The 24306-nt window shown below is 47.8% G+C and overlaps 1 protein-coding gene across 4 annotated transcripts in view; it reads left to right on the forward strand.

Moving 5' to 3' along the window:
- The window catches only part of LOC142560968 (receptor-type tyrosine-protein phosphatase kappa-like), a 586354-nt gene that overhangs the window by 544839 nt on the left and 17209 nt on the right, over positions 1–24306 (forward strand). The gene's annotated exons all lie outside the window — the stretch shown is intronic.

Below are 24306 nucleotides of genomic sequence, written 5' to 3' on the forward strand. Positions count from 1 at the left end.
ACTGTGGCGTGAGTTTTTGACCTGCGTTAACTACTCTATTGACGCCTTCGTGCCGACTAAACTTATTAAACCACAACTAAGAAACCCATGGATTGACAGAAAAATTATACATATAAAATGCAGGTTAAAACGCGCCAAAAAAAAAAACCGCCGGAACAAATATCCTGAAGTTATTAGCCACCTGCAAGTCCAGCTTTCAGACGCATTGTCCTTTGCCCGTCAAAAATATTTTCCGAATACTTTGCCGAATCACATAAAAACCAATCCCGATAAATTTTGGCGATATCTTGACAACGGAAACACACATTTTCAAGATATAAAGCAACGCGACATTGTGATCACCGATGTTCGGGAAATATGCAACATAATGAATGAATATTTCCATTCTGTGTTCAACCGCGCTGATAGAGCTATGGAGGCTCCTTCTTCTGCGTGCCAAGTGTCAGACTTCATATCTTTTAAAAGCGTGTTTTCCTTATTGCTTAATGTTAAAGAAAAATCTTCTGGGGGACCGGATGGCATACCAAATTCTTTTCTTCGCCGTTACGCCGAGCCTGTTGCACACATCTTAACAGCTGTCTTTTCTTTATGTATGGGCACAGCGACTTTACCTGATGACTGGCGTGTGGCTCGTGTCATTGCAGTCCACAAGAAGGGTGATCGCCTAAGCATCGAAAACTATCGTCCCATTTCGTTGACATCCACGTGCTGTAAAACACTAGAACACATCATCGCTCATTATATAACTAATTCTCTTGAAAGTAATTACTTGCTCTCTCTATTTCAACATGGCTTTCGAAAGAAACTGTCGACATCTACTCAACTTTTAACTACTGTTCACGAAATCGCTCTAAGGCTTGATTCTTCCGGACAAGTTGATCTTATCTTCCTTGATTTCAGTAAAGCGTTTGATCGCGTCCCTCATGGTAAACTTCTTGGAAAACTTACTAAACTTGGCCTTCCTACATTTATCATAAATTGGATAAGAGCCTACCTTTCAAAGCGTAGTCAGTTCGTAAAGGTTTACGGCCATGCTTCTACTGCATTACCAGTTCCTTCCGGAGTACCTCAAGGAAGCGTACTCGGCCCGATCCTTTTCTTAATCTGGGCTAATGATATAACTAGCACAATTCATCCACACATTAACATCAGATTGTTCGCAGGTGATTGTCTTGTCTTTAAAGAGATTACTTGCCATGATGATCAAGTTCAGTTAAGCACTAGCTTGGCCAGGCTTAATGAATGGTGCACCACCTGGTCTATGACCCTAAATTCTGACAAAACTGTCTTACTTCGTGTCACGAACAAAAAGCAACCTATGGCATTTGCATATTGCATCAATTGTACACAAATAAAGGAAGTCTCGTAATATAAATATCTAGGCATAACCATTACCAACACTCTATCGTGGTCGAAACACATTGCGAACGCTTGTGCATCCGCCTCTCGAAAGCTTGGCTTTCTGCGTCATAAACTGAAGACAGCACCTTCAAATTTAAAACTTCTAGCATACGGAATAAAGGATAAGCTTAAGCTTGAAATGGTTCAGAGGCGAGCAGTACGGTTCATTTTCAACAAGTTTAGGTCCACTGATTCGCCGTCACAACTAATGACCGAAAAACCATATCCCTACCTTAGAAGCGCGAAGAACTGTGGCCCGACTAAAATTTCTTTTCACGATGTACAAGTCGCTTGAATTTAATGGACGAACATACGTTCAACCTTACCTGTCACGCGCCTCTCGACACCGTCACGCTCACAATTTGCTCCCTTTGCGTGCACGCACTAACATGTTTAAAAATTAATTCTTTCCTCATACTGTTGTTCTGTAGAATGATCTACCCTCAGAAATTTTCTCTGCTGATAATTTTGAGCAGGCACCACTCATGTATTTTGCACAATGATATTGAATGTTGTTTTTCCCCTCTTTTATTCATGTTATTTTTACTATCGCCTAGGCAAGTGAATTTTGTTTTGATGAGAAGTTACTATGATGTGATATTGACTATCCAAGTGCATTTTTCATGACGGTGTGAATATCGTTATTTGCAACACAAAAAGGACAACTTGTTACTTTTTTTTTCTCTTTGCTCTCTTTTTTTTGTCTGTTCCATATGTCTAGCACAAGAGCACATATTATTCTTGTCCTACATGAGTGTTTGCACAAATACGCCCACCTGCTTGGTCTGTATAGACTGCAGTATGACGTAGTAGTTCTGCGGAAACCCGCAAGGTGGAGAGAAGTAATGAATAAAGGGATAAAAGGATAAAAGGATAATAAATAACAAGACATCCACCCGTTCGTAGCAATTGCTACAAAGGAAACCCATACGGGTTCCTCGAAAGAAAAGCCTCATAGTTGAAGAAAAATTCGTCCTGGTCCCGTCCCGGATCAGGACGAATTTTTCTTCAACTATGAGGCTTTTGTTCCGAGGAACCCGTATGGGTTTCCTGTGTAGCAATTGCTACGAACGGGTGGATGTCTCAGACTGCAGTTTGTACAAATAAATAGAAACAAACACATACGCAGAGACAGTGCTATCTTCAAATATAGATTTCATCATCACACGCATCAATAAATATCTACTGAACGAGCAGTAACAATTGCGACAGCAAAAAAAAATTCAGTGGTGCACGTGTTAAGGCATGGTCATAGTTACAACGATAAACCGAGAAATGGTATCTCTTTCAGATAGCAGCACTGATGGCTTGCTCGCGTACCTTTCCTCTAGTTGTGCAATTTCACAGGCTTCCATAATTTCCCCTGTCATCCTTGCTAATCCTGCTACGAGTCCTGTACAAAAGGGAAGTACTTTCAAACGTGCGTTTGCAGAGAATGCCCAAACGGCCCGAGATTACTCTAGTGACGTTATATTGATGCTCTTTTAGTCTTTCATTGATGCATCTGGCAGTTCGATCGATGGACGTTCTTCCGCGTATGCTCTTCCTTTCTATGTCCTGATTCAGTCGCGGTCACATATTCTATCATGGTCTATCGTGATATCATATCGGGGAACTTATTTTCCAAGAAGCCGTTGCTAGAGGTTCCATGCGCTCATCGTACTGTCCCACAAGTGATTATATTGTTGCGTAGGAAGACACAGACGAAAAGCTATATAGAAGTATATTTACAAAAGAATACGCCGCACTTGGCCAAGAGGCTACAGCCCGCGCTAGCGTCCAATCGTCGTCGTCGTCTTCTCACGGCTCGCCTCTTTGTCATTGCAAATACTGTTCCGTAGCCATATTGATGATGATAATGATGATTTATTGGTATCCCTTTTTGACGCGGGGCGTTGACAAATAAGCTAATGAATAAATGTATCTATGCATGGATGGATGGTTGGATGGATTGGATGGATTATATGAGCGTCCCCTTTGGAACGGGGTGGTGGGTTGCGCCACCAAGCTCTTGTTTCTATATTACGTAATTTCCTACCTATGTTAAACAAAAAAGAAAGGAAACAAAAACACGAGGAAGTTCCATAGTCCAAGCCTTCTGAACCCCTACTGGGAACTTTTTTTTTGTACGCCTTCAGTGTCAGTCGTTTCCCCACTTTTCTTCCAGCAATATTCCAATCGCCTTTTACTAATCTCTACTTCCGACATGCTTACTTTAACCGTGCTCTCGCTGAACCCAAGGTCTTCAAGGAGGCCAGATGTGCCTAAATCGACCGCTGGGCATATATCTTCACATTCTAATAAAACATGCTCCGTCGTTTCCCTAGCGTTACCACAGCAAGCACACACTCCTTTTTCCTTATTGTATCTCGCTTTCTGAGTGCTTGTTCTAAGCCTTCGTGATCTCATTTCGAGAAGTAGTGAGCTTCCCTTTGAGGTATCGTAAATTGCGTCTTTCCTTATTTCGTTTTTTTTTTCGAACACGAAACCACTCATAGCAGGTTTCGTGTTCATTGCCATCAACCATGAGATTATCTCCACACCTGACTTTCCGCTTGATGTTATTTGTTGGCATGTTGCCCACCATACCTGTCGCATACTTGCTGGTAAGCTTCCTAGTTCCTTTCCCTCCATGTTTTTCCTCTAGAAATATCTGAACACCCTACCAGCCCGTTCACATTCTTCCAAAATGTTTAGTCGTTGTTCATAATCAATTTTACTGTGAGTTTCCGTCACTTCAAAACTTGTTCAGCCCTTAACACCCTGCACAGCTTCATTTGTGTTCTTCCCTTGAGCGCCCAATGCGAGGCCTCCCACTAACCTTTGGTTGCCATGTAGTCCTGATTGTTCACCTGACCTCAGGCAAACAACCGCACTTCTAAATTTAAGTGTTGTAACCGTTACACGTTTCCACATACCGCGTTCCTACTGTATCCCCATTGCGCTAGGTGTTTCATTATGGCCGCATTTCTCTTTCCCTTTAGTGTTATTGCTTTTCTTCGGTGTTTCCATATATCAGTTGCCTTTGTTTATCAATGCACCCAAGTATTTATATTCTTTTACGCGAGATACTTCCTGGCCCTGTAGTGATATTGTCTTTGCACTGTTTTCATTGAATGCCATCACGCCTGATGTATTAATGCTCAATTTCAGACCTAAACTGTCGATGAAAAAAGCTTTCGTACGCAGCGGCACCTGTCGTAGAGCGTCGCCCGCGGCGCTTGAAGCCGACAGCGCCCGCCTGTCCAAATCAAATGTGGCGCTCAATGACTGGGCTTTCGCCGTCCTTTTCACGCTACAAGTCCTGAAATAAATTTTCGGGGCCGAAAGGAAGGTGGCAACCGGAATACGGACATTTGCTTTGCTCTCGTCTTTTAAGGCAGAAGAAAATAAATGATAGAAAAGTCGAGAAAGAAAGTATATGCATGGATTGAAAAAAGAAAACATTGTGTGGATGATGTCATGACGTCTGTGTAGGCCGACACGCCAGGGTCGCCGGCTCGCACAGCTACCGATTGCTGGGCCGGCAATGGCCGCCTCTATGCGTTTTTATAGAGCACTATAGCTAAAAATGCGTTAGAAAGTTTCCGAGGTGCCGCGGTCATCACAGGCAGCACCGCCAGCCATTCCGACTCGACAAGCGACAGGTGTCATCCAAACTCTAACCTGTATTATGCCGTGTTTCTGGCTGCAGCAATAACTTTCGCCGCATGCAGCCAGCAAAGTGTCTCCTTTAAGATCTGTGTAGTTACCCGAGCGGGCCATCGCTTGGGCGAGGATTTGGACTCCACCTGTAGATTTTAGGAGCCGTATACGAATCCACAATCGGCAAAGAACTGTTTCGGTTGGGTATAGTCCATAGGGAAGAGTAAGTCGCAATGTACACGAATATGCCGCATGGAAACTTGTATTGTTTGAGCAAACGGACTGTGTGGGATCATTAGCAAGCTTGCCAAGTTTTGTTACTGCACCAGTTCTTGACAGCGGATTTTGTTCCTGCAGGCTCCACTCATGAGCATGAGCTGCGTCATCGACGTCTTAGTTGACTATGGTTGATGTTCAAAACATCGTGTGTTTTCATCTCTGCGATTGCCACTCGAGCGCGCCCACTCACAAGAAGCATAGCTCTCGAGATCAGCTTCTGTTATTCGGTGGGACTCGTTGCAACATTGTGTCCAGGGTTACAAATCGCGACCTCACCTTTACAACAGGGATATCCAAGGCCGAAGTGACCCGACTGGGAGAATATCTCGGCAGTGATCACCACATCCTTCAGCTTGAAATCCTGCGCCATAAGAAGCCGAGCAGAACCGCAACGGCAAGGCTGACGGACTGGAAGGTCTTCCGAGAGCATGACATTGACGAAAACATCGAAAATATTGGAGTGGCTCATCGAAGTCGTCAAGACGGCGGACAAGCGCACTAAAGTCATCCAACTCACAATGGACACGCCGGCCGTAGACTCTCACCTCCTGCATCTTTGGGATGCCAGAAGAGGACTACTGAAGCGGTGGAAAAAAGATGAAACGTAACCGCAAACTGCAGAAGCGGATTGCTCACGTAACAAAGCAAGCAGAAGAATACGGACATGAACTGATTAAAATTGTTCGCGTATTTAGTGATATGCCTTTGACTCCCCATCTGAGCCCCTATTTTAAAAGTTCGGGTAATGAAAGTCAGTGATATGTATAACTACCGCCTCGCTCTTGGATTCCTAAAAGAAACCAAACAGAAAGTAAGCCTTGTTTCATCTCTGGCTGGATTAGAGCACAACATCCCATGTTATAACACCAGGTCCACGGAATACTGGCATGTGTCGCATGTGCGTTCAACCTATGGTAACCAAATGACTCGTTACACTTTCCCCACTCTGCTGAATAATCTGAGATCTGCGTCCATCTATGTACCTAATTGTTCTGGCAGAGAACTGTATAATTTATATTGCCCCAAGAATTAGGTTTGACTATGTAGCTAACCTTTCTTTAAGAGTTTTGTGTATCTATATATGTATGTTGTTTGTTTTTCGCGAGATGTGTGATGTGCGAAGCAAATTGTTTAAGCGAGATCTTCACTTTATAACTTAAAAAAAAACCATTGGAGGGGTATTACATAAGGGGTGGGTAATAAAATAAACATTAGAAACAGGCGTTCATTTTGAGATATGGGTAACAACAGCTTCGGTAAAGGCAGATGGGCTTGTGATGGCTGCGACGGCGTGTGCAAGGCCGTTCCAGTCCCTTGATGCTCGAATAAAAAATGATGCTTGAAAAGTGGTGGTCCGGGTACGTGCGCGTGCAACTTGAAGTGGATTACTGGCGCGATGATATGTATGAAGGGCGCGTGATGTACGGTGGATGATTTAGGGTGCTGAAAAAAAAAGAATGGTAGAGAGAGAGGGTGGCAACCTGTCGACGGAAAGAAAGCGTTTCCAAGCCAGATTCCGCTTTTATGGGTGAAATGCTGATATCGTACGAATATGAGGATTGAATAAACCTAGTAGCACGATTTTGCACAGCCTCAAGTGCATTTGTGATATAAATCTGGTGCGGGTTCTAGATAGGAGGTGCATACTAAAGTTTCGATCTTACAAATGATTTATAGGCCAGTGCTTTTACTTGTTGTGGTGTATGACGCAGATGTCGCCTGAGAAATCCCAGTCATCTATAGCAGCTGAGATGATGTTAGTAGTGTGCAAGCGCCAGGACAGATCGCAAGATAGGGTGACATCGAGGTTTTTGAATGATTCGACTGATGCTATTGGAACATCTGCAGTGGAATAACTAAATGTGAGGGGGTTACGGCAGCGAGTGAAAGACACGAGTTTACATTTGTTAGGATTTAGGTTCATTAGCCAGCGATTACACCATTCTTGTACACTATTGAGATCGTTCTGGATGAATGTGTGGTCAGATGTGCTGGTTACTTCGCGGTAGATTACACAATCATCTGCAAACATATGAATGTTACATGATACATGCGTTGGTAGATCGTTAATGTAAATAAAAAAAGAAGAGGTCCTAAGACGGATCCCTGGGGGACGCCTGATGTCTGCCAGAATAATGGTTATTAACGAAAACAAACTGAGCGCGGTTAGTGAAGAATGCTTCTATCCACTTCAGTACGGGGGGGTGTAAATTCAACTGGGACAATTTTAGCAGTAAACGTTTATGAGGAACTGTGTCAAATGCTTTTGCAAAATCCAGGAATATGGCATCAGTCTCAAGGTTACTGTCAAGATTAACATGCAGGTCATGAAGGAACATTGCCAACTGGGTTTCGCAAGAATAGCCTTTTCGAAATCTGTGCTGGCAAGGGTGAAAAAAAAACAGATTGAATCTAAAATTTTCATGATATGCGAGTATATGGCGTGTTCCATGATTTTGCAGAGGACACTAGGTAATGATATAGGACGATACCTTAATGAGGGGTCTCTGTTGCCTGATTTGAAGACTGGAACGACCTTGCCCACTTTCCAGACGGATGGTAAGATGCCTGTAGAGAGTGACTGCGAAACCAAAAAAGTTAGGTACGCAGCAGATACATGGGTAATATTAGACAGTTTTAGTTACGAGTGCGTAGAGGCTTCACGTACGCAAACGTGAAGCCTACGTACCTTACGTGCACGCCATCTGAAATGCTTTAGCTACACGTACGCGACGCACGCCAAGAGGGACCCCGTAGCTCCATCTATTGGGAAATGTGAACACGGCGGCAGCCAATTCAATCCTGTCGCCGTGTTTCGATGCGAGCCGTCCGCGCGCGCGCGGCCCGCTATCGCTTGTTCGTGATCTTGCGGAACTCCCGCGCGAAGCTGTCTACGTGCGCAAGAAACGCGCGCAAAGAATTGAATCTCACGTACGTCCGTGAGACGCGCGCGCGCCCGCTACGTTCTACGCATGCGCACTGCTCACACGTAGAAGCTCTACGTACGCAAACCCTCTACGTACGTGTAACTAAAACTGTCTATTGACACGTGTACTTGTCTTTATCGGGAGACACCTTTTGCCGCCTAACAAATGTTATCGCACAGCGCTGGACGCGCCTGCATGTATCCGAAGTTTCTGAAAAGTTATCGATGTTTCTATCCGCTGTCTGTTGTCGCCGAGCCTTGTGTTATCTGATTTCATCGCCTGACACAAATGGCGTAGAACTTTGTAGAAGGCATGCGGGTCCCAACGTTTAGCCTGAAACATTCGATGACTGCTGTATAAAAGCCGACGCGTTTGACCGGCTGATCAGATTTTCGACGATCGCCGAGCGTGTTCGCCGCTATCGTTGTGCTATAAGTGTAGCCTGTTTTGTGGGCACAGGTTCGCCCAATAAAAGCTAGTTTTGTCGTTCGCAGTATTGCTACTGTGTTATTCAACGTCACCACCACGTGACATCTGGTGGAGGCGCTTTACGTTCATGTACCGGACTCCCCCGACAAGCCGTAATTCAAGCCCGGACCGCAAAGACAACACCAGCGCCGTCCCGGAACATCGAGCAAGCCGCCGTCTTCAACAGCTGCCCCCGGAGCACGGACTTTTGCCTGAGACCAAGAAGATAGTGTTCAAGGCAACTCCAATGGCAGCCCCAGCGTCCCCCATCGTGCTGCAGCAGCCCAGGGAACCACCGACGTCCCGCCGTTCCACATTTGAGGACCCGGAGAGCTGGCTGGAAACGTATGATAGGGTCGCTACGTTTAACAGCTGGGAAAACGAGGACAAGCTGCGACATGTTTATTTCGCATTGGAGGACGCCGCCAGGACGTGGTTCGAGAATCGAGAAGCCACCTTGACGACGTGGGACCTGTTCCGAAGCGGCTTTCTGCAAACCTTTACAAGCGTCGTGCGAAAAGAGCGAGCCCAAGCTCTACCGGAGACCAGAGCGCAGCTGCCGAATGAGACGATCTCGATCTTCACTGAGAAAATGAACCGCCTGTTCCGCCACGCCGACCCGGAAATTCCGAGGAGAAGAAAGTCCGCCTGCTGATGCGTGGTGTAAAGGAGGAACTTTTCGGCGCAATGATACGAAGCCCACCGACGACCGTAGAAGAGTTCCTTCGCGAGGCCACCAGCATTGAGAAGACACTCGAAATGCGGAACCGGCAATTCAACCGCCGCACAAGCTCTACAAACTACGCCGGAGTTCAGTCACTGGCAACCGACGACCTGCGCGAGACCATCAGGGCAGTCGTAAGAGAGAAGCTCGACCTCAACGTCAAGTGGCCACAGTCGCCGAAATTGTCAAAGTTCAGAGATCGCTCGGAGTCCCCGAGTTACAACCACAGTCATCGCAGCCCCAGCCAGAAGCGATGACCTACGCCGCCGTCGCCCGCCGTCAAGGTCCCCCTCCACGACCGCGCCAAGGCCCTGCAACGCCGCAATTCCGTCGACCACCGCCGCCGCCGCCAGCACGCCCACCCGTCGCCCAGCGCAGCTACCCCAGAAAGACAGACATTTGGCCGGCCCCCGACAACCGCCCGCTCTTCTATCACTACGGAGAAGCCGGCCATGTGTATCGCCGATGCCCATACCGCGACTTGGGACTTAGAGGGTTCGCCGTCAACGCGCTGCGTCCACAGCTTGGAGAGCGCCCACGTGACATCGCCGACTACCTCGCCGCTACTCAATGGAGCCCTCGACGACCGTCCCGTTCACCGTCACCTGGCCGCTACCTGTCGCTGCAGCGCCGACTATACACGGGCCCAGGCCGGGGCCACTCTGCGAGCCCATATCCGGAAAACTAAAAGCAGCAGCCGATGGAGGTGCGGTTGCTGTTCGCCGAACTGACGAAGATCCTCCGCTGCCGACGAAGGCGATGAAGAAACCATCTCGACGACCTAATGAAGACACGCCGCCGTCCAGAAGAAGTAGGGAAGCCAAGACTACACCGACGAAAGACGACTTAACGACGCGACGTTCCAGCTTCAGTTCAACACGACCCAGCCGTGATCCGACGCCAAGACCCAACTGCAACGCCAGACAAAGAACCACCGACCTCGACGTGCTTCTCGACGGCCACGCAGTCACTGCCTTAGTCGACACAGGGGCCGATTACTCCGTAATGAGTGGACACATCGCCGCCAAGTTGAAGAAGGTTATGACGGCATGGGAGGGTCCCCAAAATCGAACCGCTGGAGGACACCTCATTACGTCAACTGGAATCTGCACGCCAAGAATTACCGTTCATGACCGGACTTACCCTGCCACCTTCGTTATCCTCCAACAGTGTTCGCGAGACGTCTTTCTCGGCATGGACTTCCGGAACCAACACGGCGCAATCATTGACCTGAAGTCGAAGTCCATAACGCTGTCGGAAGATCGAGCGATACCGCCGGAGAGCTTTAGTAGTCACCATGCCTTAAGTGTGCTCGAAAGTCAAGTCAGCATCCCGCCTCGCTCCAGCATTGTAATATCCGTAGGCACCAAAACGCCTGCCGACGTAGAAGGCGTCATCTAGGGTGACCAATGTCTACTGCTAGACCGTGAAGTTTGCGTCGCAAGAGGGATCGCTCGACTGCATGGAGTGAAAACTGAAGTGTTGCTGACAAACTTCAGCCAGGAGTTCAAGCACATCAACAAGGGCACGACGACCGCGTACATCGAGGAAATTCTGCAAACCAGTAATGCGTTTGTCCTCTCGGATTCCGCCGCATCTACCCCGACGACCATGGTTCCCGAACCAGACTACGACATTAATCCAAGTCTCTCCGCGATTAAGCAACACCAGCTCAAATGCCTGCTCCAACGATACAAACGCTGCTTTTCGACGTCATCGAGGATTCGACAAACACCAGTCGCCAAGCATCGCATAATAACCGAGGAGAGCGCTCGACCACTCCGCCAGAGCCCGTACCGAGTTTCGCAGTGAGAACGTGAAGCTATAAGACAACAAGTCGGCGAAATTCTGCGTGACGACATCATCCAGCCGTCGAAAAGCCCGTGGGCATCCCCTGTTGTCTTGGTGAAGAAAAAGGACGGCACCTTACGTTTCTGCGTCGATTATCGTCGACTGAACAAAATCACAAAGAAGGATGTATACCCCCTACCACGCATACACGACGCATTAGATCGGCTCTGCAACGCAGAATACTTCTCGTCGATGGATCTCAGATCTGGATACTGACAAATAGAAGTCGACGAGAGAGATCGCAAAAAGACCGCCTTCATCACGCCAGACGGCCTCTACGAGTTCAAGGTCATGCCATTCGGACTCTGCTCGGCGCTTGCAACATTCCAGCGTGTCATGAATACGCTGTTAGCAGGATTGAAGTGGCAGACCTGTCTTGTTTACTTAGATGACGTCGTCGTCTTCGCCGAAAATTTCGACGATCACCTTAGGCGGCTTGCGGCAGTACTAGAGGCCATCAAGTCATCAGGGCTCACTCTGAAGCCAGAAAAGTGCCGCTTCGCTTACGATGAGCTTCTGTTCCTAGGCCACGTCATCAGTAAGTCTGGAGTTCGCCCCGACCCACAGAAGACTACTGCCATTGCAAAGTTCCCGCAGCCCATCGACAAGAAGGCAGTGCGTAGATTTCTTGGCATGTGTGCCTACTACAGGCGATTTGTCAAGGACTTTTCATGTATCGCTGAGCCGTTGACACGTCTAACTAAATGTGACGTCGAGTTCAAGTGGGAAACGTCGCAGGCCGACGCATGTCAAGAACTCAAACGACGCATGCAGTCGCCGCCCGTACTTGCGCACTTCGACGAGCACGCCGATACCGAAATCCACACTGATGCCAGTAGCCTAGGCCTCGGTGCCGTGCTAGTCCAGAGAAAAGATGGTCATGAACACGTGATAGCTTACACTAGCCGGTCGTTGTCAAAAGCGGAAGGCAATTATTCTACAACCGAGAAGGAATGCCTCGCTATAGTTTGGGCTACAGCGAAATTTCGCCCGTACCTATCTGGCAGGCCATTCAAAGTCGTCAGCGACCACCACGCTTTGTGGTGGCTAACGAATTTGAAGGATCCTTCTGGACGGCTGGCGCGGTGGAGCCTAAGACTGCAAGAATATGATATCACTGTAACCTATAAGTCCGGACGAAAACACTCTGATGCCGATTGCCTATTACGCGCCCCCATTGACTCGCCGCCGCAAGATGACGAAGATGACGACGCCTTCCTCGGCATTTTAAGCGCAGAAGACTTCGCTGAACAGCAGCGAGCAGACACGTAGTTGAAAAACCTCATGAAGTATTTGGAAGGGCACATCGACGCTTTGACCCGGTGACCAGAACCGGTAACGCACTCCCTCACCAGAGCAGGATTGGCCACCCTGGTGCAGTACTTGGCCACAACCTCCTATGAACACAACAATCAAACCCCGGCCCTCAGTCCCCAGCAGCTGCGAAGCAACTGACCACGGCGGCGGTCAGACCTGCGACGCAGCAGAGGGTGCTAAGAATCACTGGCTCCGGACAGGCCGCCATTGGAATATGAACCTGGCAACGTTTAACGCTAGAACGTTATCTAGTGAGGCGAGTCTAGCAGTGCTATTGGAGGAATTAGAGGGCAGTAAATGGGATATAATAGGGCTCAGTGAAGCTAGGAGGCCGAAAGAAGCATATACAGTGCTAAATAGTGGACACGTCCTGTGCTACCGGGGCTTAGCGGATAGAAGAGAACTAGGAGTCGGATTCCTGATTAATAAGAATATAGCTGGTAACATACAGGAATTCTATAGCATTAACGAGAGGGTGGCAGGTCTTGTTGTGAAACTTAATAAGAGGTACAAAATGAAGATTGTGCAGGTCTACGCCCCTACATCCAGTCATGATGACCAGGAAGACGAAAGCTTCTATGAAGACGTGGAATCGGCGGTGGGCAGAGTGAAAACTAAATACACTATACTAATGGGCCACTTTAATGCCAAGATAGGCAAGAAGCAGGCTGGAGACAAGGCAGTGGGGGAATATGGCATAGGCACTAGGAATAGCAGGGGAGAGTTATTAGTAGAGGTTGTGGAACAGAATAATATGAGGATAATGAATACCTTCTTCCGCAAGCGGGATAGCCGAAAGTGGACGTGGAGGAGCCCGAACGGCGAGACTAGAAATGAAATAGACTTCATACTCTGCGCTAACCCTGGCATCATACAAGATGTGGACGTGCTCGGCAAGGTGCGCTGCAGTGACCACAGGATGGTAAGAACTCGAATTAGCCTAGACCTGAGGAGGGAACGGAAGAAACTGGTACATAAGAAGCCGAACAATGAGTTAGCGGTAAGAGGGAAAATAGAGAAATTGCAGATCAAGCTACAGAACAGGTATTCAGCTTTAACTCCGGAAGAGGACCTTAGTGTTGAAGCAATGAACGACAATCTTGTGGGCATCATTAAGGAGTGTGCAATCGAAGTCGGTGGTAACTCCGTTAGGCAGGATACCAGCAAACTATCGCAGGAGACGAAAGATCTGATCAAGAAACGCCAATGTATGAAAGCATCTAACCCTACAGCTAGAATAGAACTGGCAGAACTTTCGAAGTTAATCAACAAGCGTAAGACAGCAGACATAAGGAAGTATAATATGGATAGAATTGAACATGCTCTTAGGAGCGGAGGAAGACTAAAAACAGTGAAGAAGAAACTAGGAATTGGCAAGAATCAGATGTATGCGCTAAGAGACAAAGCCGGCAATATCATTACTAATATGGATGAGATAGTTCAAGTGGCTGAGGAGTTCTATAGAGATTTATACAGTACCAATGACACCCACGGCGATAATGGAAGAGAGAATAGTCTAGAGGAATTCGAAATGCCGAAGGTAACGCCGGAAGAAGTAAAGGAAGCCTTAGGAGATATTCAAAGGGGGAAGGCAGCTGGGGAGGATCAGGTAACAGCAGATTTGTTGAAGGATGGTGGACAGATTGTTCTAGAGAAACTGGCCACCCTGTATACGCAATGCCTCATGACCTCGAGCGTACCGGAATCTTGGAAGAACGCTAACATAATCCTAATCCATAAGAAAGGGGACGCCAAAGACTTGAAAAATTATAGACCGATCAGCTTACTGTCCGTTGCCTACAAAGTATTTACTAAGGTAATTGCAAATAGAATCAGGAACACCTTAGACTTCTGTCAACCAAAGGACCAGGCAGGATTCCGTAAAGGCTACTCAACAATAGACCATATTCACACTATCAATCAAGTGATAGAGAAATGTGCAGAATATAACCAACCCTTATATATAGCTTTCATTGATTGCGAGAAAGCGTTTGATTCAGTCGAAACCTCAGCAGTCATGGAGGCATTACGGAATCAGGGTGTAGATGAGCCATATGTAAAAATACTGGAAGATATCTATAGCGGCTCCACAGCCACCGTAGTCCTTCATAAAGCAAGCAACAAAATCTCAATAAAGAAAGGCGTCAGGCAGGGAGATACGATATCTCCAATGCTATTCACAGCGTCTTTACAGGAGGTATTCAGAGACCTGGATTGGGAAGAATTGGGGATAAAAGTTAATGGAGAATACCTTAGTAACTTGCGATTCGCTGATGATATTGCCTTGCTTAGTAACTCAGGGGACCAATTGCAATGCATGCTCACTGACCTGGAGAGGCAAAGCAGAAGAGTGGGTCTAAAAATTAATATGCAGAAAACTAAAGTAATGCTTAACAGTCTCTGGAGAGAACAGCAATTTACAATAGGCTGCGAGGCACTGGAAGTCGTAAGGGAATACATCTACTTAGGGCAGGTAATGACGGTGGATCCGGATCATGAGACGGAAATAATCAGAAGAATAAGAATGGGCTGGAGTGCGTTTGGCAGGCATTCCCAAATCATGAACAGCAAGTTGCCGTTATCCCTCAAGAGAAAAGTATATAATAGCTGTGTCTTACCAGTACTCACCTACGGGGCAGAAACCTGGAGGCTTACGAAAAGGGTTCTACTCAAATTGAGGACGACACAACGAGCTATGGAAAGAAGAATGACAGGTGTAACGTTAAGGGATAAGAAAAGAGCAGATTGGGTGAGGGAACAAACGCGAGTTAAAGACATCTTAGTTGAAATCAAGAAAAAGAAATGGGCATGGGCAGGACATGTAATGAGGAGGGAAGATAACCGATGGTCATTAAGGGTTACAGACTGGATCCCAAGGGAAGGGAAGCGTAGCAGGGGGCGGCAGAAAGTTAGGTGGGCGGATGAGATTAAGAAGTTTGCAGGGATGGCATGGCCACAATTAGTACATGAACGGGGTTGTTGGAGAAGTATGGGAGAGGCCTTTGCCCTGCAGTGGGCGTAACCAGGCTGATGATGATGATGATGATGATCGACGCTGTCCCTAGGGCATTTAAGCGAGGATTATCTTCGTTCTCGCTTCAAAACAGCCTACTCGTAAAGAAGAACTTCTCCCCCGTGCGCGCCAACTACCTTCTTGTTGTCCCGTCAGGACTGCGTCCAGAAGTATTGCACGCCATACACGACGATCCAACCGCTGGGCACCTTGGATTCTCCCGGACGCTGTCGAGTATACAGGAAAGGTATTATTGGCCGCGCCTGACCGCCGACGTCGCCCGTTATGTCAGGACATGCCGAGACTGTCAGCGACGCAAGACACCACCGACAAGACCAACCGGATTTCTACAGCCAATTGAGCCTCCTTGCCGACCATTCCAGCAGATCCGGATGGACTTGTTGGGACCCTTTCCGACGTCAACAACCGGAAATAAGTGGATCGTCGTGGCGACGGACTACCTCAGCCGCTTCGCTGAAACTAAAGCACTGCCGAAAGATAGCGCCGCCGAAGTAGCGAAATTCTTTATCGAAAATATCCTGCTGCGACATGGCGCCCCAGAAGTCCTCATCACCGACAGAGAAACGGCCTTTACAGCGGAGCTCACCCAGGCCATTCTGCAATACAGTCAGACAAGGCACAGGAGGACAACTGCCTACCACCCACAGACGAATGGTCTTACGGAGCGGCTGAATAAGACCCTCGCCGACATGCTAGCAATGTACGTCGACGTCGAACACAAGACCTGGGATGCCGTCCTGCCGTACGTAACATTCGCTTACAACACGGCGGTGCAAGAAACAACACAGATCACGCCGTTCAAGTTGGTTTACGGCAGGAACCCGACGACGACGCTCGACGCCATGCTGCCGCACGTATCTGACGAAGAGAGTCTTGACGTCGCTACCTATCTCCAGCGCGCCGAAGAAGCCCGACAGCGCACCCGCCTGCGAATCAAGAACCAGCAGATGACCGACAGCTGACACTACAACCTCCGACGACGCTTCGTCGAGTACCAGCCGGGCGACCGTGTTTGGGTATGGACCCCGATACGCCGACGAGGACTGAGTGAGAAACTATTGCGACGCTATTTCGGACCCTACAAGGTCATCCGACGTATTGGCGCACTGGACTATGAGGTCGTGCCAGACGGCATTTCGCATTCACAGCGACGTCGCGCACGACCTGAAGTGTTCCACGTGGTGCGTCTTAAACCGTTTTACGGACGCTAACGAACTTTCCGTATTTTGTTTTTTTCTTTGCTGCGAGTGCTTATTTATTGCTTTCGTTTGTTTGCAGCATCGGGTCGATGCTTTTCAAGAGGGGGGTATTCACACCTGTACTTCTATTTATCGGGCGACACCTTTTGCCGCCTAACAAATGTTATCGCACAGCGCGGGACGCGCCTGCATGTATCCGAAGATTCTGGAAAGTTATCGATGCTTCTATCCGCTGTCTGTTGTCGCCGAACCTTGTGTTATCTGATTTCATCGCTTGACACGAATGGTGTGGAACTTTGTAGAAGGCATGCGGGTCCCAACGTTTAGCCTGGAACATTCGATGACTGCTGTATAAAAGCCGACGCGCTTAACCCGCTGATCATATTTTCGACGATCGCCGAGCTTGTTCGCCGCTATTGTTGTGCTCTAAGTGTATCCTGTTTTGTGGGCACAGGTTCGCGCAATAAAAGCTAGTTTTGTCGTTCGCAGTATTGCTACTGTGTTATTGAACGTCACCCCCACGTGAAAATATTTTTTAAGAGTGGAATTAATATCATCTACCCCTGCTGATGATGAAAGCTTGAGATCTATGTACTATATGTCCTTACTCTCTCTTTCCTTTTTCCCTTTTCGTTGTTCCTCTTTCCATTCTTTTTCTTTTCTACTTTTTTTCTCGTTCCTTCCTGTCGCTGCCTTTTGGACCTTCTGGTTACTACGACCAGTCTAGTTGCTTTTCTAGCAACTTTTTTCCTAATGCCTTGGCACTTTGTACCACTTCTGTTTATGAATAAAAGTATTATTATTATTATTTTTATCACTCAGCGTACCGAACTGGCATAAGCTGTTAGACCGACTTCAAGGCACACTTAGCACGAAGAATATCTGGAATATACTGCAAGTCCTTCTAACTACCACCAAAATCAAGACCCAACAAAGAAATGACCTCAAGAAAATCATTTGCTTCCTATCCTGGAACTAAAAAGTGAATTTTCGAAGAAATCAAGCGTAATCTTGTAGGAGACAATGCCCCAAGGTCACCTTTCCCCGACCGTACGAAGGTGAACCAAACCTTACCATCCAGAGGCCTGTCACGGTTGCTGAACTGCACCTAGCCCTTGCCAAATTTTCCCGTAACACATGGCCAGGAAATGACAAGGTGACCAACAAGATCCTACGAAACTTCCCAGACAAGGCCCTAAATGGACTCCTCAACTAAATGAATAACTGCGCGCAAAAAGGCGAGCTCCCGGCAGTATCGAACCATGCGGAAGTCGCTATGATGCCGAAAGCAACAAGCCACCTCAAATCAGCGGCTTACGGCACACCTCCCTTATTTCTTGCGCGGGAAAGTTTCTCGAACACATGGTTCACTATTGCCTCACCACATACCTCGAAAAATCAGGACTCATGCCTCACGCCATGTTTGGCTTCCGGCAGCTCCTCTCAGCACAAGATATACTCCTACAGGTCAAGGAAGACCTCCCGGGCTATCTAGAATATCACAAAAAGGTCTCTATTTTAGCAATAGATGTAAAAGGAGCCTTCAATAATGTGAGTTATGAAGCAATCATCCAGAGTCTCCAAGACACAAACTGCGGAATTCGCACCTACCAACACGTACAAGACATTCTCAAAGATCGCATGGCTACAGTGAGCATCGGCAACATCGGAAGTGACAAATTCGAAATTACCAACAAAGGAACTCCACAAGGGTCCGCCATTTCACCTTTGCTGGTCAATATCGCCATGATTAAGCTCCCGCAACGACTCGATGTCATCGAAGCTTTCAGCGATGCAACATACGCCGTCGATATAACGTTATGGGCAAAAGCGTCCACAACCGGCCAACAAGCAAACTACCCTCCATGCGACAATCTATCAGATAGAACAGTACCTCTCAAGACGCCCTCTCCACGCCCTACCTCTCGAGTGCGCCACCGAAAAATCACAGCTATTTATACTCAAGGCAAGAATCCGGGGAAGATTACCAGCCTAAGTCGCCCCAGATACCAACGCCAGACTCAATGGAATCGATATCCCTCAAGTTGGCTCCCTCCGCGTCCTTGACGTCACAATACATAAAGGCGGTTCTGGCACAGCTACACTTCCGAAGCTTCAGAAGACCCTAGCCCCAGTAACTTATCTCATTCGGCGTATAACTACCCAAAGAAGAGCAATTAAACAGCAAGAAGTCTTTCAATTAATCCAAACCGGATTGCATATGGCACCCCGTATCTGCTCCTCAAAAAAGCTGAAATTGAAAAACTCAAAATCGTCATCAGAAAAAGAATCAATAGAGCACTAGAACTTCCCAATACGACCTGAACCATGACACTCCTCAAAATTGGCTTTCATACCACAGGGGAAGAAATGAGTAAAGCGCACAGAGCCTGCCAGCTGGAACGCCTTAAGCGGACTCGAGCAGGCACAACAGTACTTTGCAAACTCGCATACCGCGAATGCTTCATTGCATACTCAGACACGAAAGTCCCAATGCCGCGACTTCTTCGTGACTATTTCAGTCGCTCCAATACCGCGCAACATGCTTGCAACATACCACAAAAACAGAAGACAAGGAAGAGTTAGAGCGCTCAGCAAGAAATACTCAAAGAACCTCAACACGAGATATACAGATGGGGCAGAATGCTCGGGTAGAAGAGCATACGTAATTACCGTGACCAACAACCAAGGGAATTAGCTAGTAGCTGCCACAATACTGGCCAGAAATCCAGAAGCCCCGGAAGAAGTGGCCATCATTCTCGGCATCGGCACTTGCGAAGTCCCAGCAATAACATTGAGCGACTCGCAAACGGCACGTAGAAACCTACGAAAAGACCGAATTTCGGCCGCAGCAGTGAAGTATTCGAAAAGTAATAATAAGACGCCAAGAACTACCCGAAACCTACGTCGCATGGACCCCAGGCCAGGAACACCTGGCAGGAAACGAGAAGCACATGCTGTCGCCCGACAGCATACCAGTCAGGATTTCCTGCCCCACGGTCTCCGGAAAGCGACGAGGGTGGAGGGCATTCCCATCAACTACGCCGTAATATTGCAGCATTACCGCCTGGAAAGAAGACAACATCCTCTACCACATCCAAAATTAAGCAAGGAAGAAGCCACCGCCCTCCACAGACTACAAACGAACACCTATGTTCATGCAATCCTCATTGACCGGATGCACCCCACTAAATTCTCATACCTATGCCGATATTGTGATGTACCAGACGCTCTCCAACAGATGATGTTCTTGTGGCCACACGGCGAGAGAAACAGTCAAGATGATGCCTCAGAACCGCTACAAGCCGTTGAGGAAACGTGGGAGGCGAAGTCTGGTGGACCGGGCCCGGGAGCGGCATTAGCCAACGGCTTTCTGGACTGAGAGAGCCGCCCACCTAGGGCGAAGAAAGAACACTTTCTCGCTGTTACTCGCAATAAACGTTCGTTCCTCCTCCTCCTCGTGGCTGTGCCGTAGATTTGGACAGCACAATTATAGCACTGGGTAGGTACTGTGTGAGAGTTCACCTAGTGGACTCTCGATTTCGGCCGCTGCTGATTGGATGCAGCTGTACTAGCGACCACAGCCAATTAGCAGCGGCCAAACAGGAGAATCTGCCAAGTGGACTTCTACACAATACCTCCTTTCTTGTGTGTGTGGGGCGTATTGGTATGCTAACTCGGACAGCGTTTTAGCGCACGCGGCAAGGTGAAAGGGCAAGGCGAAAGGCATGGCAACGCGTTGCCTTTCAACAAATTATTCCCAGGAAATTCAGACACCTTGCGCAACCGCGCCACTCCTGATCGGTCAGGCTGAAATGCTGCTCCTTCCAAAATAGCCTCCAAGCAAGTTGACAGACACAGCGTTAACGTACGTTTTGTCATTCCGCCTGATAGTCTGTGTTTCTGTAATTTGGTGCACGTCCTTATCTCTGTCTGGCAAGGACGGCGCAATCAATAAACGGAGGTACGCAAACGCGCTCTTGACAATGGACAGACAGATGACCGCTGCGGCGATTCCTTATGGTAAACTTTTGTAGCTTTTGGTCTCTGGTCCTTTGCCCAAATTTGTTGTGTGGGAAGAACTAGCATCGTCCTCGTACAGTGGCGCTTAAGCCGATCACTTCCCTCGCCCTCTTGAGCTGAATGCACACCGACCACTTTTCTAGACGCGACAGTGTAAAACCTAATGGACGCACAGAAGGACCTAGTTAAGCTTCATTTTTTTGTTTTGATTGCGTTGTGGTTTCTTGCTACACCTTTGCAGTTCCATTTGCGCAGCAGCTTCTCAAACGTCCGAGACGTGACACCAGAATCTGCTGCTTATTTCCACCTTCTCGTGTGCTGAGCAACGACCTTGTTCATCGCGTGCGTGCAAGACACAGGCATCGTGCCTGCCAGCATTGAAAGGGCTGTGCTGCTTTACAAGCTTTAGAACTAGGGGCGCGGAACCGAACCTGAACCGAACCAAAAGTCGTACCCCAACCGCAATTTCGGCCGCAACTAAACCGCAACCTGAACCGGTAATTTTCAAATGTCTCTGAACCTGCATCGAGTCCAAGCTGACCCTCAACCGAAAAATAAATTGAAGTTTGAAGTTTGAAAAATTCAAATCTGAGTTTTTCAGCCGCCTCATAGTGTAGTATTAGATTACAGTATTTTTCGTTTTTGCCTGCGCACTGATAATGACGCCATCGATGGGAGAGGACGTGACTATGGGTTGTCTACATAGGTTTGTGTATGACCTCTAGGCAAGTAAGTTTTTAGTTCAGCGCTGTCCTGTGTGTTCCTGCCCTCTGTCATCGTTATATTACGCTGCCTCTTCAAGATATAATATATATATGCACAGACACATATATATACACACCCACATCCACTTTAATTTCCATTAATTTATGGTTTATTTGTTTCATTTATTAGGGACAAGTAATTTTCTCTTGTCCTTTGTGTCAGTGTTTGTTGGCTTCTTATGATACGAATAATAAAGATCGGGCCCCTCGGTTAACCCCCTTTCACGTTCCGGTCAATGGACCGCGGTCATAAGCAACCTCACCCTGCAGCGAGCGTTAGGTTAGCGATGCAGCGTTCGCCACATCAATTTGCAGAACACGCTGCTAGAGCGTTTTTCCCGAAATACGATCAAGCGTCACCTATAAACTGCCCCCAAATTGATGAGTCTGACACAACCTCCACATCCGAAATATCCATCCCTTTCAGCATGGCCGAACTAATAGCGGCGATTGAAACTTCGAAGCAACTGACAGCACCTGGTCCCGATGGTATTCCTTATGAGGTTTTCAAGAACATGGAAAGAGCAGCTCTCGATGCACTTCTTCAGGCTATTAATAAAGTATGGGAGAGTGGAAACGTTCCACCTGATTGGAACCATTCAATTGTTGTCGCGATTCCGAAACCAGGAAAGTCTCCAAATAGCCTGCAGTCTTTACGCCCAATTTCACTACCCTCAACTGTCTGCAAACTCGCTGAAACGATGCTGGCCACACGAGTTTCCTGGTGGCTTGAACGCCACGATAAATATCATCCTGCTCAAATTGGATTCCGTTCTCACTTGGGAACTGAAGACGGACTCTCTATCTATTCAGACGATGTTTTACAGGTTTCTCCACACAGTTACGCTGTGCGCACGGTAGTAGCAACAGACATAACGAAAGCTTATGACAATATAGACCATGAAATCTTTATATCCAACCTCATCGACCTGCGACTTCCACCGCGGGTGATAAGATTAATCTACTCATTCCTTCAGAATCGCACATTTGCGATTAGAGTAGATAGAAGGTAAGAAGGATACTTCACATCGAACAGAGGTGTCCCACAAGGTTCGGTTTTGGCTCCTCTTCTCTTCAACGTTGCGCTAATACCTCTAGCCTGGCAACTACACCGGATTCCAGATGTGAGGTTCTTAATCTATGCGGATGACGTCACTTTGTGTTCCATGCATAAAGATATATCTAGACAAACCCAACAGCTTCAAGAAGCCCTTGATGTGCTGAACAACTACGCTCGGAAAGCAGGGTTGGACATTTCCGCCCAAAAATCAAGCTATGTTGTGGTGGCCAACAAGAAAGGACGCACTAGAATCTCGCAGCACCCCTCTACATTTAGACTCGGCGCAGTGACAATCCCTGAGGCTTCTGAGGTCCGCATACTGGGTCTCGATATTCACCACTCCGGCAGTAGTTCACACTGGCTCCGTAAAACCAGACAGAGTTCGACAAAAACACTTCACCTTATTCGTCGCATTGCAGCAAAAGCAGCTGGAGCTCGTACTGACGTAGCTCGACGGTTGGTGCGTGCAGTCTTGCAGCCACGAATTTTATACCAAGCACAATTTCAACGGCTGATTTTGGCACAGCTAGCACAGTTGGAGACGATTAATCGCGATGCTATGCGCACAATCACAGCACTGCCCCGCATCACTCCGATACCAACCCTACAGGAACATGCCCAGCTCAACACAATTGCAGAGCTAATTTTGCAACGTGAAAAAGCACGTGAAATAAAAAGGGAACTTGTTCCGGCTGTCGCTGTGTTGCATGCTCATTTTCACCGCGGCTCTCGGATTGACAATCAGTCTGATGCTCCCCTGGGAATTCACCAGCATCACAACTAATAAGCCAACGAAGTTACGACGCAGCGATACAACAGGCATTATTCACGAACACAATATCGTCGATACAGCATGCGCTAACACCTGCGAAGTTTATACGGATGCTGCCATTCTCCCAGACGGCGGAAGGACATCATTCCTGAGTACTACGCATAATTTCATCAGCTGCCACCGGCGCTATTTATCTACGGAAGCCAGCGCTCTAGTAATGGAACTTCAAGCCATCCACGACGCTGTGCAAGATGCGACTTCTAAGCTGCCTACAATCAAGCAACTAGATATCTTCACTGATTCTTTAGCGGCTATTCAGGAACTCAAGAAGGTTGATAAGGCGATGGAAATCTGCGAGACAATACACACTATGAATAGTAAGGGCACATTCACACCGGCGACTGACAGTGGTCGCGCGACCAAGATGGTCGCAAAGCGACCAGTCGCAAATGGTCGCAAACGGTCGCCTTTCTTGAAAAGCGACCATTTTGGGCCAGTCGCTCTCTGCGCGATTTTTCAGTCGCGCGACCGTGGTCGCAAAACTGATAAACCAATCAGCGGTGCACCGGAAGTGATCTTTCGTGTGTCTACATCCGGCCTCCTTTGGCGTCGCGTTCAAATTCCGCGTAGATTCCAAGAGTTCTCGCTGAGAACGATAATCTCCGGGATTGCGACTTGCGGGTCGCGCTCAGCCGAGCTTGCCAGTGTGAACATCAGTCGCCTTCGGTCGCTTTTTGATTGCGAGTCGCAAATGGTCGCGCGACCTCCTCAAGTCGCCGGTGTGAATGTGCCCTAAGACAGCTGCTTGCGTCAAGGTACACTGGATTCAAGGCCATTCAGCA

The sequence above is a fragment of the Dermacentor variabilis genome, chromosome 10 (genome assembly GCF_050947875.1).
Source record: "Dermacentor variabilis isolate Ectoservices chromosome 10, ASM5094787v1, whole genome shotgun sequence".
Taxonomy (NCBI): Eukaryota; Metazoa; Arthropoda; class Arachnida; order Ixodida; family Ixodidae; genus Dermacentor; species Dermacentor variabilis.